The 17751-nt window shown below is 38.2% G+C and overlaps 1 protein-coding gene and 1 pseudogene across 8 annotated transcripts in view; both read right to left on the bottom strand.

Annotated features, from left to right (window-relative positions):
• CDH13 (cadherin 13) overlaps positions 1-17751 on the bottom strand; it is a gene marked incomplete at its 3' end in the record, with an annotated part of 1171491 nt that overhangs the window by 520218 nt on the left and 633522 nt on the right. The window lies entirely within an intron of this gene.
• LOC308490201 (small ribosomal subunit protein uS10-like) lies at positions 7617-7967 on the bottom strand (annotated as a pseudogene). The gene has a single exon. The product of its transcript is annotated as a small ribosomal subunit protein uS10-like (transcript).

The raw sequence follows: 17751 nt of genomic DNA, 5'->3' as shown, positions 1-17751 counted from the left end.
GAAACTGTGGTATATATATTATATATAACATATATATATAGTAGTCCATTATATACATAATGGACTATTACTCAGCCATAAAAAAGAATGCAATCTTACCATTTGCGACAACATGGATGGACCTAGAGGGCATTATGCCAAGTGAAAGAAGTCACACTGAGAAAGACAAATACCATAAAATCTCACTTATATGTGGAATCTAAATCACTTTTTTTCTTTTGATACTATCATATTGTACCTACCGACAAGAATCTAGTACCCAATCAAAACCCAAGTACAGAGCAAGAAAGTATTGTTGTAAATATGTTTGTGAATACCTAAGTTAAAATATTCAGACAACTTAGTGAAATTATTATTTTTTTAAAAATTTCAATTATTTGACATTCATTCAATATTATATTACTTTCAGCTGTACAGCACAGTGGCTAGACATTTACATAACTTACGAAGTGATCCCCCTGATAAGTCTAGTATGCCCCCGACACCATCTTCTCTATAATGTACTTTACATCCCCCTGACTATTTTGTAACTGCCAATTTGTACTTCTTAATCCCTTCGCCTTTTCACCTGTCCCCCCAACCTCCTCCCACCCGGCAACCATCAGTTTGTTCTCTGTGTCTATGAGTCTGTTTCTTTTTTATTTGTTTATTTATTTTGATTTTTAGATTCTTAGTGGGATTTTCAAAACCCTAAGAGAAAACTACCATGTTTCCTTACATAGTGTATTCATTTTTATGTTGATTCTCACTTCTCGAAATAAAAATGCAACAAATAGAGGCATTTTCAAATGTAACAATCCAATTGCTTCTTAGGGAGCTAGTTATGTGTTGCAAGAGGCAACTACTCTATTCTTTCTTTCCCAAATATTTGGGAGATTTGCAACCACATGACTATGTTTCATGAATGGCAGTAATACCTGTGTATTCCGCTTCACAGTAAGGCAAAAACATCTCATTCTGCAAAAGGTATTTGACGCCCAGGCAGTTTCTAAAAATCTGAATTTGAAAATGGTAGTTAATCAATGCAAAATTAAACGTAAACCTCAAAAGGCACAAAACTTGCTATAAACATAAAGTGCTGTATCATAACTGGCCCTGAATACATTCAATATGGAAATGAGGCTAGGTGCGAGTACAGTCTGCGTCTCTCTGAACCACCTACCCAACCACACAAGGTAATCAAACGGCATGTTCGCGGAAGTCAGCTTGGAAAGCCTGTGTTCCTCACAATTTCTTGAAGTTTAAATGCTTCCGAGATAATAAAAATCTAATCTTGGAAGGAGGGGAGGAATCAAGAATTTAATCATCTGTTGACTTGGGTGGTTCTGGAGATGTGCTTGGCTTTACCTCTGTCATCTTAACCCAATTACTCTTCCAAATCAAGGCAGATAGGTCCTCAAAACCTATTTCCTCTTAAGACCCGTCTTCCTCCTGTTTACACCCTGCCTTAGAGATTTACATAGAATAAGCAGGTATTTCACTCATCAATGCACCAGGGCAAAATTTGGTTATTCATTTACAGTATTAAGAATTCACTCTCTTCTGCCAGGGGTCTGCTGTTATGAGTTGGTTTGCTGAGATCTTTTCCTGTTCAAAATCTAGCTTAAGAACCGGTCACCAACTACAAACTCTCAGCAATACTGCCCACGGCGAGTGGCAAGATGCTTTCTGAATGAGAAAGGTTCGGTCTTTCTGCAAATGGCACGTTCTTCATGTCCCCCCATATTTCTTTTTTCCACTTTTAAGAATATGGCCCTTTGAACTAAACACCCTCATGCCTTGGAGTCTATGAGGACCTCCCACGTTTCTGACCACTGCTTACTTCAGGCCCTACTTCTGTCTCCTGCATCCTGTAGGTCTTGCGGAAGGGTCTGTTCAAAGCCCTCTTCTTTGTTACCTCTTTCCAAAGTCCCTCCAAGAGAAAGTGACCTAAAGCCTCTATGTCTAGTTCTGACTTTTTTTCAAATTCTAGGTCTGTGATGTCTATTTTGAGGTTAAGCTGGCACCTAATTTCTATATCTAAGCCTTCTTACAAACTAGCTCTGCCTGTCTTTTCTTTAATTCACACCTATGTCACTGATAGTCATTCTCTTATCTTTCTATGCCGTCATCGCCGATTCAGGGTCCCATCAGTCCTAACCTGGCTCTTCCTTGGTCTCCTGACTGTTCTCCCCACCTGTGCTCACTGCACGCTTCACGGAAACCTATCGATCTTCGCACAGACCTTGGCTCCCTGCTCTGGCGCGTGCAAATACTCCTCCCAAACGGCCTTCCTTGATTGTTGCCAAAAGTGTCTTCTAGCAGAGGTTGATAGGCTTTGCATAGTTAAAAGGGTATTGTGGTCAAAAGCAAATTAGAAATGAAGAGTTAAGCACACAAACTAGTCTTTTCCTTACTACAAATCTTAGATGCTCTAACATTGTGCATTTTGATTGTTCAAAAAAGGCACGGGTTGGCAGCATTTCTCCATTGTTTGCCAAGAGAAGCCTTCGTGAACTGTATCTTGGAAGGTCCGTTTTACGAGGATGCTCTGAAAATCCAGAGTAAACTGAGAGGGCCCCACCTGCTGCTGTAAATTGCTAGACTTTGTCATTTTTCCTTGAGGCTCTAGTCCTTCTTTCCAAATTCCCCAATTCCTCTGGTCCAAATCCTTAACACACATTTTACAGTCTTCTCACTGCTTCTATCCAATAGCCCTGGGCAGCAGTCAGACCCTGAACTCTGTTGACAGCCCAGAGCCCGGGCCAGAGGGTGTGCTTTCAAGTACAAGGCTTTGGAGTTAGTCTGCCTGGATTCAACCTCCAGCTCTGTCATATTTTTGCCTGGGTAACCTGTAGCAAGCAAGTTAAACATTCTGAGACTTTGTTTTCTCATCTGTAAGATGGGAAAGACAATAATGCCCATTGCATGAGACAAGTAAATGGAGTCTATATATTTAAGACCATTTTTTGTAGTGCTTAGTATACTACATTGAACCATTTAGTAAATAGCGTTGGCTCTTGGCATTCATGATTACTGGTAGTAGATACTATTTTTAAATCTCCATCAGAAAGCCAGGTTGCTTACTTCAGTTAGACTAAAACCCATGTCATTAGCATGTCTACTGTGCCAGGAGGAAAGTGACCTAATTCATCCCAGGCACCCAAAAAGCAAAGAAAAATGTCTGCTCCCTTAGCTCAGAGTAACTGGAATGAGACCTCCAACAGCCGCACTGGGTTCTCCCAACTCCACCTGCCACCTGCCCCCGGCCCACATCTCATGACTTTCAAGAACTATAAACCCAGACCCCTGAGGTTTTTAATCTATTCTCTGACCAGATCCTTAAATCCCACCAGTGAGTTTACTTGGCCCTTCAGGATTCATCATAGGCTGGCCTGCAGGAGACCTGAGAGTGGGAAACTCTCAAGGGGTTCCAGGGGCCCCAGAGCTGCAAACCCAGTCCCACCCCTAACCAATGGGATTTAGAAGAAACCCAAAGCATAGCTGCATGTGCCCCCAGTCTTACTTTATAGGAGAAAAGCACCCAAGAGCTTGCTCAGAAGGTGTCAGGGGAGGGCATGGTAGAGTCTGCAATATACCTTTGAACAAGCTCACTTCAGGACTTTTAGGCAACTTCAAGTCTGAGCACCAGGCCAGCAGACACTCCCTGCCCCTGACTTCCCCATGGATACACCCTCTGCCTCTCAGACTCAGGGTGCCCCTTCAGTCCCATGCTCTGTCCAGCCCTTAGTGCTGGCTCAAGGAACTGAGGTTTAGCACTAGAGAGAGCCCGATTCCATTTCCAGCTCTGTCATTTACTTGCTGTGTGTTCTTGAGCGCACTGCCCAGATGCCCTGAACTTCAGGTTACGCATCTGTAACATGTGTAGTACAATAAACTGACCTGGTGTTTTGTTGGAAGGACTCAATGCCATGTAAGATAAAAGCACGATGATGATGGTGACGGCGATGGTGATGAAAACTTTCTAGGCAGAGTCTGGACCTCATATATGTAACACATAGAACACATGACTATTGTTTTATTGTCTGTAAAATGGAGTTTGGGACTTGGTTATACCCTGTTTCCCAAAAAACATGATGTAGCTGGACAATCAGCTGTGATGAATCTTTTGGAGCAAAAATCAGTATAAGACATGGTCTTATGTAAGACCCACTATTATATTATATTATATTTTATATTATATTATATTATATTATATTATATTATATTATATTATACACAGTCTTATATTATATAAGACCCGGTCTTATATTATAGTAAAATAGTACCAGGTCTTATATTAATTTTTACTCCAAAAGACGCATTAGAGCTGATGGTCCGGCTAGGGCTATTTTCGGGGAGACACTGTACGATGGGTAAGGAAGTACTAGGAATATGTAATGTCATGTCTGAGATGTAGTTCATGTTTACCCAATGCTGGTTCTATTTTTCTTTAATTCGTTGTAAAACAGACCTAATCCCTAAACAAAAGGGCTAGCTGGCTTTAATTACTTCTGAATTACAGCCAAGAAAGTGGAGATGGAAATTGGCATTGACAAAAAAAACACATGGATTCCTAAGTACAAATGAGAGTTATATTGATAATGATTAATTTGTTTTCTGGTTTGATTGCTACCTAATTTTGAGTTGCAATCTCCTAAAACAACAATGATGGGTTATTTGACATAGTACCTCAGGCTTTTGAAACTCCCATCTTGGACAGATTTTTGGAATTGGTGTTTGTTGTTGTTGATTAACGCAATTAGTCAGGAAGAGCTATAGTTTAAGACTGACAGAGATGGATAGGTGAAAAATAAAGAATGTGGATAAGAAATGGAACCATGGTGGGTGACCCTTTTAGCTCTATAAATATGCAAACCCATGCAGAGTCAAGGTGGGGAGATTAATGTTGGTAGTTTGCCAAGACAAGAGCAATGAACAAGTGGCAGACAGAGTGAAAAACCCATAATGCCCAATTTGCCTATTTAGTGTCTGTGTTTGTTTGAACTAAATCTGCTTCTAGCTCCAAATAATTAATAGTAATCTTTGATTATACTCTTCCTCTTTAAAATAACCCTTCATACCTAGTTCAAATAGAATTATAATTTGTTTAATAAAATAAAACCTTATTTAAAAAATTAAATAAAATATAATTTGTTTAATAAAATAAATACAAGACTGTATTAAGAAAGCTTTATTTGTTCATTTGATGATTTCTTTAGTATCAAAGTTCAATGTTCAAATACTGAACGCTGCACATTTGTTCATTTCTATCTTTTACTTATATCCAGGTCTTTATGGATATATTAATATATCATCACCTAGAAATCTAAGGTGTTTTTTAATTAATTTGTTCAAGAATACATGGTAGTTCAACATAGCCTTTAAAAATTACATGGAATATATGGACCTTGGTCTTAGAGAAGAGTTTATGAATTTGACTTCAAAGGCAAGGGAGGTACAAAGCACAAATAAATGAATGGGACTATATCAAAATAAAAAGCTTCTGTACAGCAAAAGAAACCATCAACCATCTGAATAGGAGAAGATATTTGCAAGCAACACCTCCAATAAGGGGCTAATATCCAAAATATATAAAGAACTCATACAACTCAACAACGAAAACACAGGTAATCCAATCAAAATGGGCAGAGGACCTGAACAGACATTCCTCCCAAGAAGACATACAAACGGCCAACAGATACATGAAAACATACCCAACTTCCCTAGCTATCAGGGAAATGCAAATCAAAAGCACAATGAGATATTATCTCATACCTGTTAGATTGGCTATTAACAACAACACAATAGCAATTGTTGGCAAGGTTGTGGAGAAAAAGGAACCTTCATACACTGTTGGTGAGAATGTAAATTAGTACAGTTGCTACGGAAAATGTATGGAGGTTCCTCAAAAAATTAAGACTAGAATTACTATATGACCCAGTAATCCCTCTTTTGGGTATCTACCTCCATTTATTTGTAAAGGTAAATGCACCCCTATGTTCATTGCAGCATTATTCACAGTGGCCAAGACATGGAAACAACTGAAGTGTCCTTTGATAGATGATTGGATAAAGAAGTTGTGGTACATATATACAATGGAATATTACTTAGCCATAAGAAAAGATGAAATAGTGCCATTTGAAACAACATGGATGGATCTTGAGAATATAATGCTAAGTGAAATAAGTCAGATGGAAAAAGTTGAGAACCATATGATTTCACTGATATTTGGGATATAAAACTGAAAATAACAAATAAACAAGACAAACAAAACTCATAGACAAAGACAACAGTATGGTGGTTACGGGGGGGGAAGGTAGAAAAAGATAAAAGGGGTAAAATATATGGTGACAGAAGGAAATTTGACTTTGGGTGGTGAACATACAATGCAATATATGGATGGAGTATTATAGAATGGTACACTTGAAACCTATGTACTGTATTAACCAATGTCACCTCAATAAATTTAATGAGAAAAAAATGGTCATGGAATGTAAAATATAGCATAGGGAATAGAGTCAATAATATTGTAATAGCTATGTCTGGTGTCCAATGGGCACTGGAATTATCAGGGGAATCACTTTGTAAATTATATAAATGTCTAACCTGTGCCATATACCTGAAACTAATAGAAAATAATATTACATGTTAACTGTAATTAAAAGTAAAATAAACTAAATCACATGGAACAATAGCATCAAAAATTCAAAAGCTTTCAGAAAGAGTCGCCAATCTTTTCCACGTGTAATATATAGGAATGGTAGGCATGCTGACACTGAGTCTGGGTGCAAAGGTAAGTCTCACTTACCTCGTGGTCTCAAGATGCATGACTGCCCTGGGCTATCCAATTTTTCCCCCACCAGGAAAGCTTCTAGCATTGCATCGTGTCCAAGTAAAGAAAAAAACAAGTGTGCTGGTGGAATTAGACATGAAGTCCTAGGCAAACATTTGTATAGGAACTGCTTTTCTCACCTTATGTTTAAAAACACCTTCAACATCCTTTAAAATTCAGGTTGCCATGGTTACAGTTGTGCAGGAAGTAAGGTTTCCAAGTATCTCTGAGCTCATCAGTTAATGCCAACAGATCAGAGATTTTTGAAAATTGATATTTATAAAATATCATCCCTTTGTCTCCCCCTCCAGATCATAAGCCACATCACTGAAGGCAGCTGGATAGGTTTACGGGATTATCAGTGATTGTTATTGCTGTGGGCCTGGCATTTTGAAAGGGCCACACAAGGGCCACATTGACCATATGCTACCATATGTGGCCTTTGATCCAAGTCCACATGTGGTGGGTCAAATTCATTTGCTGACATTCACAAACAGGAAGAATTGCCATTCTGACAAAGCTGTCATCCTTCACCTCCACTCTCACAGATGTGTTCCTATGACAGCCATGATGCTAATTGCTACTTGCTTGAAAACCACATGGATCAAACTTTTCTATATAGCTTTCTTACTAAATTTCTAATTTAAATCATGATATGTCTAAGATCATGTGCTACTTTAAGGTAAGAACCTTAAAACCAATCCAGCCCAAGGTAAGGCAATTTTACATGCATGATAGACCATGTTTTTTTTTTTTTTTTTTTTTTGAAACAACTGATGGTCAGTTTATTTAAAAGGCTGATTTAAGCATCTGCGGTGGTGACTTCAACCTCGACTCCCGGCTCAGTGCCGATAGAAGTCATCTGCTTCCCAATCTCAGGACTGTGCAGGTCAGTGAGTCACTCGTGGATCTGAAAACAATCCCAAGTTCTTAGAATCGTCCCCACAGGGAGGTTTTCTTATAGTGATGCTCAGAATCTTGGTAGGCATCCAAACTGGTCCTTTTTCTTTGAGATTCTTTTCCTTTGCGCCTCTGATCAAATCAGCACAACCTTCTCCAAGGATCTTCCATTGCAGCTGGTTAGAGTCATTCTAATTCTATGAATCACCACCTCTTGTTTTGTGGGTGTCTTTCTGGTATATTTAAAAGCCATAGCTGTGGCGCGACTTCCTGACTGGCTTGTTCCTCAGAAAGAATGAACAGCGGGGAGTCAGGAGCTGGTGGGCACAGCTGAGACCTCATCTTCCTCCAAGAGGCCATGTTGTTAATGAACAGGTTAAATCAATGTCATACATGTTTAAATCAGAAATTTAAGTTATATCCCTTTTAGTGACCACAGTGTCCCAACGTTAGAAAAGTCTGCATATCTTATTTTCCAAAAGTTCTTTTTTATGTGTCTATTTTAACATCTGCTCAAATATTCAAATATGGGAGAGATTCAGATGTCAATGTACACTCTTTAATCAGTTTTATTCTCCCATCATCCTGATTATTTTTTTTTTTTCATATAGACCTTAGGTCATTGTTCTAAAATCATAAATCCCACAATGCTGACCCCATGGTACCCATTAATTGTTTAGAAAGTACTTCTGAAATATGAAAATGTGATTAGACTAAAATAAAGTTATTGATTCAGCAACTTCACCAGCATGTGGTCTTTGTAATAATCTCTTTGGTCTTTCATCGGCTTTATCGTAACAAGCTAGGGATAAATCTAACTCAGCTAGAGTCCCAGAGTTTATAGTGTTGCTTAGAGATATGAAACTAGAAAACTGATGAATGGTCTATGTTTTTTGCAGGGTATTTTTAAAAGCCAGATTATTTTCAGTCCTCCACTTTGGGAAAAAGGAAGATTTCACTAAGACGGAGAAAATAGATAGACTGCAAGACATGGAAGAGAAAACACAGAATCAAAATAGGAATGTGTTATATTCAAGGTATCTGATTGAGAGTGATAATATACATGAAGAAATATAATTGAAAATATAATTGAATATATACATGAAATATATTTTTCATATATTTTTCATATATTTCAAATATAATTGAAAATATACATGAAGAAATATAATTGAGAGTGAAAATATACATGAAGCTCAAGTAACAGGTGAAGGATGAAATTCAAATTTGTGCATAATTGATATAAGAGAATAGAGGGTGCCAAAAAAAGTATACATATTTTAAGAAAGGAAAATTGTATTAAAATTGTAATACTCAACATATACCAATAACAAAAGATGAATACAAGTCACGTTTGACTTCTGCAATTACAAGAGGTGCTCAAAGTAGTACCATCAGCGTCCAGACAATTCTGATTACGGCGAACTACTGCTTGAGCAATGTTAACCAAAGTGTCCACTTTTATACTTTTTTTGGCACTCCCGTATGTATGTGTGTGTGTATATATGTATACATATATATATGTATATTGTATATATGTATATATGTAATATATATACACATATACGTATATATATGTATACATATATGCCTATGTATATAATGTATATATATGTATATATACATAGGCATATATGTATATATGTATAAAATATAATCTCATAATGAAGGCCCTGAGAGTGAATGGTGTTATTCAGAAGGAATGAACAAGGTAAAGAAAGAAGATGGCTAAGAAGAAATCCAAAGCTAGCCCACCATTTGATAATTTCAGGGCAAAAAGGACATCCAGTAAAGCTGAATGAGAAGCAATAACACTCAAAGAAGTAGCAGGAGAAGCATAAAAATATCCTGGTGAAGAAGCAGAAAGCAAAGAATAACAAGAATGAGGAATTTTTCTTTAAAGTAAAATGAGAAAGATGGAGTTTTGAAATTGTTTCCTCGAGAGACTGAACTCCCAGAATAAGGAAAGGACCTCAGTTTTATCATATTCCCGGAATTTACCTAGCTCAGTGCCTAGAACAGAGAACCCACTCTATAACTACTTGATTAAATAAAAGAATGAAAAGATCAAAGGTACACGACACCTGGAATGAGTCTACTTGCATGTATCGGTTGGGGGCTGCTGGTAATCTTTTCTAGAAGAATCTGAGGGGACTTTGAAGCCAGATATCTCCCCTTAGGTCGTGTGGTAGTATCCTGAAGTGTCCTTTTGCATTTCCATAAAAAGAAAACTCTAGTTCCCTTAAATGATGTGATACAGTTTTCCCAATCAACTGTATTTAGACTTTAAAATGCAATTATAATGTAACTATAATGTAAATTGAGTTAGCTTGAAGATGTTTCCAAAATCTCTCTGACTCATCCAAAATGGGAAGTGATACCAAATGTATCTTAATATCTCACAGCAACCCACACCCTGCCCAATGAGTCCACATAAGGTTTATTACGTGGCTGGTGATCATTATAGGAGAATAAGCAACTCATAACATTAGTCTGTTATCTGTAACCATCTCAATGGTTGATCTGAACCACCATACTGTTAATGGGATGGACTGTGTGGCAATTCACTCTTAAAAGGCATTAAAAACAGACTCAAATTAATCTACAAAGTCAACTCTGGGACAATCTATGGAGTCAGGATTAGAGAATAAGAAACCGAATTGAGAATAGCATTTTGAAGGAACCAGAGAAACAGCATTTTGAAGGCCTGACATCATTCTACTTCTGGAACCCACTACCCTTGATTCGGACAACATGATAAGAAAAAGTAAAGAAAACACCATCTTATTAACTATGACACTCTTGTTTAAATTTCAGAAAATTGCTCCTTGAAGAGCACTGTGGGGGGGAAAAACACCAAGCCATTATTTGCGTCTGCAGTATCAAAAGTAGAGGTTCTGCTAACTTCTGGACCAGAAATGTGCCTGTGTATTTGATGACAAGCCTCTGAATTAGTATAAATATGTGATGGCCATAAAAACATCTATGCTGAAGGAATAAGGCAAAGAGGAAGCATAAGATTCATGGAAGGAGGCAACAGAAATGAATGCTGTCAAATCCTGGTTTCTTGTCGCCAAGATGCAAGAGTCAAGCCCTGGAAGCAGGTAAAGTAAAACTTGATCTAGTCATATTAGGAGCTTATTAGCTGCACACAGTCCCTTTTATCTGGAGTCTTTGAAAACATCAACCTTTGTGCAACAACCACAACAAAATCAATTTTCTTCAACTTAAAAGTGTGCCTTTCATCAGCTTGCACACAAGGCAGTCACTCCCCTAAAGGAAATGCTTTGGACCTTAAGAGGGCACGTCATTTTGGTAGATGTGGGTGTATTCTAGGGTTTCATGGACATGGCACGATGCTAGCATTATGCCCTTGATAGGAAGATGTTTCCCTTATATTGGTGAGGGACGCATGTTGGAACTCTGAAATGCATCATCAGAGAGAATACATTAATACTCATACTTTTAAAGAACCAGTGACCCTTAACAAAAAGAGATGAAAAGGTGTTGGTGTGTTGAAACAAGCTGATGTATTATGATTGTATTGATTCTACTGAAGGAGCTTGGTTATTCTTTCATTTATACCAACACTATGTTCAAAGCACAAACAAAACCTCTTGCTTTCCATTTGCTGCTGGAGTTCCCTTTGTCTGGAGTGTTTTTCTCTCCTAACTTCCACCCAGACTTCAGACGCGCATCATACCTATAGTCCCTGGTCCCAACCTTGTCTGCCTTTGACTCACCTGGGTAGCTCTAAGCCATGTTGGTGTCTTAGTCCAGCCCAGAGATTTGCATGTAATTGGTATTGTAATGTGTCCAGGATATGTCATTTTGAAAGCTCAGATGATCCTAAAACGGTGTCAAGGTTTGAGAACTCCTATTTATAGCATCTTGTGCTTACCTGTGACCAAGATGGATTTAATGTTCGCCCTCAGCTTGACTAAACTTTAGACAGGTTTGTCCCTAACTATAGGCCCCTCATGCACCTTTTAAAAAATAATTTACTTTAGAAAATTTGCAATTGGAATTCTTTCTCTGCCCTTCGACATGTAAATCTTCTAGCTTCTGCCAGGTTTTTCATGCAGGAATGTCTCCCCCCCCTCCCCCAGTACACCATTTCTTCGAAATGTGACCACTGAAAAAGACAGTGCCTCTATCTCCCAGTCTCTGTGGGAGAGTAGGGGCTTGACTCCAGTAAGTCCCAATTAGCAAACACAGATGGCCCAATCACATGACCAACCTGCCCCGTAATACTCCCAGTGCTTATACCACCTGCTTGCTTTTTGTTCAGACAGGGTTATGTTCATTCTCCCTCCTCTATTGCAGTAGTCTTAAATAAAGGGTTCCTTGCCTGTTTAATTCTGGTGCAATTTTGTCTCTTTTCTAGACTGGACCGCACTGTATTCATATTACCTGTTTCATTTCAGTCTTCCCCACTTCTTTGTGGTCTCCTATTTGTTTTGTTTTTGTTATCCTTCTTGCTTCAACATCTAGCCTGGGACAAGGCCCATATCGTGTTTCCCCGAAAATAAGACCTAGCCGGACAATCATCTCTAATGCGTCTTTTGGAGCCAAAATTAATATAAGACCCACTATTAGATTAGATTAGATTAGATTAGATTAGATTAGATTAGATTAGATTATACCCAGTCTTACATTATAGTAAAATAATACCAGGTCTTATATTAACTTTTGTTGCGAGAGACTCATTAGAGCTGATTGTCCTGCTAGGTTTTATTTTTGGGGAAACACGGTATAGGCCTCTAGTGCATTTCCTTTTACATTTTATAATTGTACTAAACACTGGTGTTGCTTAATGTGCACACAAAAGTAATCTGTCTTCATCTATATGCAACTGTTGAGGGAAAAGAGCAGGAGAGAACAACTTGAGGAAAAGTCATTCGGAGAAAGAACAGAAGACCAACAGAGGAACCAAGAGACACGAAGACCCTTTATTTTTCCCATTGTTCTTTGCTCCTTTTAAATTAGACCTTGGTCTTCACTGTACTAGAGAAACAAAAGACATTAATTCTTGGCTTTTGAACTTTTAAAGGCTCAGGTCTAGGCAATTTAAGTGCCATGTAAGAGACTTTCAAGGATGATTTTGACACCATGCGATTTTTGCTTTACAATGCTGACTTGAGAACATGGAGACCTCCTGGTCTCCACACTGACCTTCTCTTGAGATGGGTCTCTCCTCTGTCCTTTTCTTATATAATCTGTTGCTTTTGAACATTAGTTAGTGAGGAGCTACTTGCCTTTGACAAGTTATATGGTTGCTTTCAAAGCTTGCTCCTTAAAATTAATATTCCTTAAGAGTAAATGAAGTAAATTTGTCTGTTTCCACAGAAGTGGTTTTTACCCCTTAATATAACTTTTAATAGTGTCTGAACATCTTATTTTCCAAATGAGAATTAAATAACTGAATAATTAACTTAGGTTTATTTTTCACAGGAGTTTCTTTCCCTAAACCATAAAAATTTAATTGGCAAACTTTATATCTGTACATGTAGTTCAAGAACCACTTTGAATATGAGAGCATTTAAAGATTTTTTTTTTCTATAGAAAAACCAACTGAAATAACATAGTTTAACATTTACTTGCAGGTGTTACAAAAAAAAGAAAAAAAAAACACCTGGGACTAATAGTCTTATATTTTAAAGGCAAATGACATACAGTTTCACGTTAGTTCCTGGTTGGCAGTATAATATATTATTTCATCCCCAGCATGGCACTGGATAGTTACTCAGTAAATGTTTTATTAGTCAGCTTAGGCTAAATTTTGCTTCAGAAACAAAGGATCTCATAAACTTAATGAATTATATTAGCCAAGATCTACTTCTATCTCATGTCACAGGTTCATTGTAGGTCAATATCAACTCTGCTGTATGTCTTCTTCATTTCAGGATCCAGGCTAAAGAAGCAGCTTCTCTCTAGAATATGCTAGACTCATGGCAAGGGGCAAAGATAGAAGAACCAGGGCATGGTCCATCCAGCTCCTGCTTCTATGTGGCACATGTGAATTCCACTCACGTTTCATTGGCTGAAGCAAATCGTCTGTTCAAGCCTGATATCACCGGGGCAGGACTTCCTAGGGAGGGGCCAGCCACAAAGAAGCAGCAGATATTTTTGAATAACAATACCATTGTCTACAGTATTAGTTGAGTGAACAATTTCTTTTTTTTATTGTGTGGGACTTCATTCTACTCTACTCTGAAACTGCTCTTATTTCTCAAACATAAAATAACTACAACAACATTCATATTACTTTTCTAGGGCTACCCTAAAGCAACTACCACAAAGTTGGTGGCTTAAACAATAGAAATGTATTGTCTCATAGCTCTGATGATATGAAGTCCTAAATCAGGGTGATGGCAGGGTTGGTTTCTTCTGAGACTCTGAGGGAGTGTCTGTTCCATGCCTCCCCACTGACTTCTCCGGTGGTTTCCTGGCAATCTTTGGCATTCCTTGGCTCATAGACCCAACGCCACCACCTCTCTCTCCATGTTTACATACTATTCTCCCTGTGTGAGTGTCTGTGTCCAAATTTCTTTTTATAAGGAAATTGGTTATCTTGGAATCGGGCTCACTCCACTTCAGTATAACCTCATCCTAATTAATTACATCTGCAATGACTTTATTTCTAAATCAGGTCACATTCTGAGGTAGTAAGGGTTAAGACTTCAACATGAATTTTGGGGGACAGTTCAACCCAAAGCAAACAAATGTGTTTGTCTAAAACAGTCCTTGTTATGGCCGTGGGCTTGGTGACATTGTTACTAGAGATCCCTCGTTAATTCTTAAAAATGCACCGGTTTGGATGATCAATTAAATGGCCACCCTACCAAGACATGGAAACAACTAAAATGTCCTTCGACAGATGAATGGATAAAGAAGTTGTGGTATATACACACAATGGAATACTATTCGGCGGTAAGAAAAGATGATATAGGAACATTTATGACAACGTGGATGGATCTTGAGAGTATAATGCTAAGCAAAATCAGTCAGACTGAAAAAGCAGAGAACCCTATGATTTCACTGATATGTGGTATATAAACCGAAAACAACAAAAGAACAAGACAAACAAATGAGAAACAAAAACTCATAGACACAGACACTAGTTTAGTGGTTACCAGAGGGTAAGGGAGGTGGGGGGAGGGAGATGAGGGTAAGGGGGATCAAATATATGGTGATGGAAGGAGAACTGACTCTGAACACACAATGGGATTTATAGATGATGTAATATAGAATTGTACACCTGAAATCTATGCAACTTTACTAACAATTGTCACCCCAATAAACTTTAATTGAAAAAAAGGCCACCCTAAAAGTAATACATGGTTATTATAGAGAATCTGAGTAACGATAGAAATAGTTAAAGTAGAAAATTTGAATCACCTTTAAATCCCACCCCATTTGAAATCCTGCTGTTCATATTTTGGCATATACATATTTTTTAACGAAACTGGAACAATACTATAAGACTGTTTTGTAACCTATATTTTTCCTTAGCAATATTTTTGTACATTTTCCTATATGCTTAAATTCTTTGAGAACATGATTCTTAATGACTGCATAATAGCCCATCATATCCACCCCATAATTTATTTAATGACTTCCTCATTGTGGGTCATTTAGGTGGTTTCCAAGAGAGTACTATTCCACAGTCATTTTTGTCAAATAAAACCTCAAACAACAATGTAATAAAAATATGGCAAGAATTTCTTGCATTTATGGATATGTTTCTTATCATGGTTTGATCACAAATGATATTCCCCTGCACATTTACAAAGGACTTAAGCTCTTTTGTTTGGTCTGGTTTTCCTTAAGAAGGACAGGGTTTCCAAAAGTCAGTGCCTACAGAGTGAACCACAAATGCTCTTTGTTTGTTTTGCAACACACTTCCTATTGCTTTTATTTCTGGTAGACTAAATAGTTTGGGCTTTTAGTTTTCTAAAGTTATCTTGGGAAAAATGTGGCTGCTTTCTTGCTCTATATCAACACCTCTTAGAAAGTACTTCTTGGAATTTCTTGTCCAAATTCCACTTCATTTTACATGTGCTGGATTAGAAAAATCATTTTCCTGGTTTAGGCAATGATGGTTATCACCCCGTAGCTGCTCTTTGCAGGGGTATGTGCCCTGTTGGAGGAAACAGTGACTGAATGACGTGGATGGAGGTGATTGGGGGTGGGGGGCGGGCATGAAGAGAGCAGAAGGAGGATTCCAAAGACTTTAAATTCATAAGGTGGGTTTACAGTCTAGAGATCATAGTGGAAGCATCCCAGGTAATTCTAATATGGTTGGTCCATGGATCACACCTTTGTCATAGAACACATTGTACCACCATTGTTCAATTTTGTGTCAGTTTCCTGGAGGATCTGTGTTTTTCCTATAGGGATATTCTTTTCCTTGCTCATCTTTCTAAACATCTGGAATAAAGTATGCTTGGTAAGTGTCAGTGCAACCAGGATAGTAAGATTTAGTGGTATGGGAATGGGATCAATTTCATTTTATTTCCAACAAAATTTGCACATCTCACTATGTGTTTGTCACCATCCTGGGCACAAAGATGAATGAGATATGGTCATTGATATTGGAAAACCTACAGTCTAATGCAGGAGGTAAAACAGTAAGGAAATCTTTCCAGTTCAAAATGATATTTTAAGAGTAGAGTTGCATGAAAAATACTGCAGAACTTAAAGGATGTCAATTTCCTGGTAAAGTTGGCAAAATATTTTATAATAAGAGGTTTGTGCACCTATTCATTCATTCGATAGGAGGTTTGTGAGTTCATTCATTCATTCATTCATTCATTCATTTATTCAGAGGTAATATTAAATTCAGAGATAACATCAAATTCACAGCAGGCCAAGTACTGGGCACTAAAAACACAAGGAGAGGATGTGAAAAACAGGTGAGGTTTATAATCTGGTGGGAGTTAGGATCAGGTAATAAAGACAAATACACAATATGTGAAGTGCTGTGATGGGGGACTATAGGCTATAATGGGAAGGAAGAGTTAGGGGACAGGGCCAGTTGTGCGGTTGTTCACACCTAAGGGCACTTGGGAAGGGGACATTAAAATACAACCTAAGTGTTCCTCATTAAGCATCTGTCCTGCCTTGAACAGTTGTTGTATAAGAAGGGAAACTTTTTTCTCGTTCATAAAAGCTACTATATGGGGTAGAAGCAGCTCTGTAAGGAAAGGTGTCTGAACAGGATCGGGAGGTGCACAGAGAACTTCCTGGAGAAAGTCATTTCTAAGCTGAAAGCTGGATCGACACGACATAAGTAGATGTGAGTCATAGTCATAGGTGTGAGTCAGTATGTGAGTGTGTCAGTGTGAGTCAGTGTGAATGTGTGAGCAAACCCGGAGTTGAAGGTAAAAGTGATGTCACTGGAGAAGTGAAGGGTTTTCCAGACGTGGGGAGCAGCACAAGCAAAGTATCAGAATGTGAGGCATATAGAAACATATTTTGAGAACTGAAATTATGAGGGAGGTAGGAAAGGGGGGAGGAAATAGAGATGTAGGGAGAGAGGGAAAGAGGGAAAAAGAGAGAGAGAGGCAATGAGGAGGCAATAGAAAGAAAAGGATGAAAGAATGGAGACAGAGAGGGAAGAGGAGAGGGATAAAGAGCAGAAATTAAAACGTAAAGGAAAATAAGTAAGCAGAAGAGAGTGAGGGAGAGGGAAGTGGAGAGAGACTGAAAAAGCAGAGAGATGGGGAGAGAAAGAAATCGGGGGTTGAGAGAGAAAGAGTAACCAAGGCAGGAGGAATTAGAGAGTGAGAAGAGCTTTATAAGCCATATTAAGAGTTTGGTGTTTCTTCTATGGGAAACAGGGAGACACTGAAATGATTGAGGAGGGGCGACATAGAACCAGATCTGTGGTGTGGAGAATGCCGTCTAGTTGCTGGGTGTAGAAGGAATTGGAGGGGAACAATGCTGGAAGATAAGGAGATCTTCCGCAGTTGGTTGAATTTGTGGATGCAGAACCCGTTGATACTGAGGGCTGACTGTATCACACAGTTCTT

Source organism: Rhinolophus hipposideros (genome assembly GCF_964194185.1).
Source record: "Rhinolophus hipposideros genome assembly, chromosome: 21".
Taxonomy (NCBI): Eukaryota; Metazoa; Chordata; class Mammalia; order Chiroptera; family Rhinolophidae; genus Rhinolophus; species Rhinolophus hipposideros.
This window is presented reverse-complemented; position numbering and strand designations above follow the sequence as displayed.